The sequence below is a fragment of the Phyllostomus discolor genome, chromosome 11 (genome assembly GCF_004126475.2).
Source record: "Phyllostomus discolor isolate MPI-MPIP mPhyDis1 chromosome 11, mPhyDis1.pri.v3, whole genome shotgun sequence".
Lineage (NCBI taxonomy): Eukaryota > Metazoa > Chordata > Mammalia > Chiroptera > Phyllostomidae > Phyllostomus > Phyllostomus discolor.
Window position 1 is genome coordinate 52,074,879 of NC_040913.2, and position 2,975 is coordinate 52,077,853.

Genomic DNA, 2,975 nt, shown 5'->3' on the forward strand with positions numbered 1-2,975 from the left:
CCCAGCAGTGGAATTGCAGGGTCAAAAGGCTATCCATTTTCAGTTTCTGAGGAAGTTCCATACTGCTTTCCATAGTGGTTGTACCAGTCTGCAGTCCCACCAACAGTGCACTAGGGACCCCTTTTCTCCACAACCTCTCCAACACTTGTTGTTTGTTGCTTTGTTTCTGATGGCCATTCTGACAGTTGTGAAGTGGCAGCTCATTGTGTTTTAATTTGCATCTCTCTGATAGCTAGCGATATTGAACATCGTCATGTGTCCTTTGGATCCTCTGTATGCCCTCCTTGGAGAAGTGTCTGTTCAAGTCCTTTGCCCATTTTTTAATTGGTTTGTTTTTCTTCTTAGAGTGGAGTTGTGTGAGTTCTTTATAATTTTGAAGATTAAACTGTTGTCTGGGGTATCATGAGCAATATGTTTTCCATCCAGTTAGTTCTCTTTTTATTTTGAGACTGTTTTCTTTATCGTGCAAAAGCTTTTAATTTTGATGCAGGTCCCATTTGTTTTATTCTTTCCTTTATGTCCCTTGCTGTAGGGGACATGTCAGTAAAAAAGTTTCTTCATGAAATATTTGAGATTTCCTACCTACATTCGTCCTGTAGGACTTTAATGGTGTCCACATTTCATACTTAAGTCTTTTATCCACCTTGAATTTAATTTTGAATAAGGTGTAAGTTGGTGCTCTAGTTTCATTTTTTTTGCACATAGCTGTCCAGTTCTCCCAACAGCATTTGTTGAGGAGGCTATTTTTACTCCATTTTATGTTGCTGCCTCCTTTGTCAAATATTAATTGACCATAGAGACTTGGGGTTATTTCTGGGCTCTCTGTTCTGTTCCATTGGTCCATGTGCCTGTTTTTATGCCAGCACCAGGATGTTTTGATAACAGCGGCCTTGTAGTATAGTTTAGTGTCAGGTATTGTGATCCCTTCTACTTCTCTTCTTTCTCAAAATTGCAGCAGGTATTCGGAGTTGTTTATGGTTCCATATAAATTTCTGAAGTGTTTGTTCTATGTCTGTGAAATAAGCCATTGGTATTTTAATAGGTATTGCATTGAATATGTAAATTGCTTTGGGTAATACGGACATTTTGTTGATATTAATTCTTCCAATCCATGAACACAGTATATGTTTCCATTTGTTTGTGTCTTCCTTGATTTCTTTCTTCAGTGTTATGTAGTTTTCTGAATACAGGTCTTTACCTCTTTGGTTAGGTTTATTCCTAGATATTTTATTTTTCTTTCTGTTATTTCAAATGGAATATTTTTTTCTTGATTTCTGCTTCTGCTGTTTCATTGTTGGTGTACAGAAATGGGTTTCATTTTCGGATATTGACTCTGTATCCTGCTGTTTTGCCAAATTCATTTATTAGGTCAATCAGCTTTTTGTCCAAGTCTATAGGATTTTCTTTTTTTCTTTTTTTTTTAAGATTTTACTTATTTATTTTTAGAGAGGGAAGGGAGGGAGAAATAGAGAGAGAAACATCAATGTGTGGTTGCTGGGGGTCATGGCCTGCAACCCAGACATGTACCCTGCCTGGGAATCGAACCTGTGACACTCTGGTTTGCAGCCCGTACTGAATCCACTGAGCTACACCAGCCAGGGCTAGGATTTTCTACGTACACTATCATGTCATCTGCAAACAGTGACAGTTTTGTTTCCTCCTTTCCAATTTGGATGCCTTTATTTCTTTTTCTTGTCTGATCACTGTGGCTAAAACTTCCAGTACTATATTGAATAGAAGTGGTGAAAGTGGACAGCCTTGTCTTGTTCCTGATCTTTGTGGAAAAGATTTTAATTTTTGCCCATTGAGGATGATGTTGGCTGTAGGTCTCTCATATATATGGCCTTCATCATGTTGAGGAATGCTCCCTCTATTCCCACTTTGCTGAGTGTTTTTATCATGAATGGGTGCTGTACCTTATCAAATGCTTTTTTTGCATCTATTGATATGATCATGTGGCTTTTGTTTCTGCTTTTGTTTATGTGACGTATTACATTTACTGATTTGCGAATATTGTACCATCCTTCTATCCCTGGGATGAATCCCACTTGGTCATGGTGTATGATCTTTTTAATGTATTGCTGGATGTGGTTTGAAAATATTTTGTTGAGGATTTTAGCATCAATGTTCATGAGTGATATTGGCCTGAAGTTTTCTTTCTCTGTTGTGTCTTTATCTGGTTTTTGAATTAGGATGATGTTGCCCTCATAAAATGAGTTTGGGAGTCTTCTATCTTTTTGGATTTTTTGGAATAGTCTATGAAGGGTAGGGGTTAGCTCTTCCTTAAATGCTTTGTAGAATTCTCTTGTGAGACATCTGGTCCAGGGGTTTTGTGTGTTGGGAGATTTTGGTTACTGCTTCAGTTTCATATGCTGTTATTGGTCTATTCAGGCTTTCTGCTTCTTTTTCATTGATTTTTGGAGGATTATATTTTTCTAGAACTTTGTCCATTTCACCTAGGTTTTCAAATTTCTTAGCATACAGTTCTTTGTAGTAATTTCTTACAATCCTTTGTATTTCTGTGGTATCTGTTGTAATCTCTCCTCTTTCATTTCTGATTGTGTTTATTTGGGTCTTCTGGTTTTTTCTTGATGAGTCTGCTTAAAGGCTTGTCGATTTTGTTTATCTTTTCAAAGAACCAGCTCTTGGATTCATTGATCCTTAGAATTGTGCTTTTAATCTCTATGTCATTTAATTCTGCTCTGATCTTGGTTAGTTCCTTCTTTCTACTTGCTCTGGGCTGTCTTTGTTGTTGTTCCTCGAGTTCTTGTAGATGTAGGGTTAGGTTGTTTGTTTGAAATGTTTCTATCTTTTTTAGGTAGGCTTGTATTGCTATGAACTTCCCTCTCAGGACAGCCTTAGCTGTATCCCCTAAGTCTTGGGTTGTTGTGAGTCATTTTCATTTGTTTCCAGAAACCTTTTGATTTCTTCCCTAATTTCATTCTTGACCCATTCATTGTTTAATAGCATGCAAT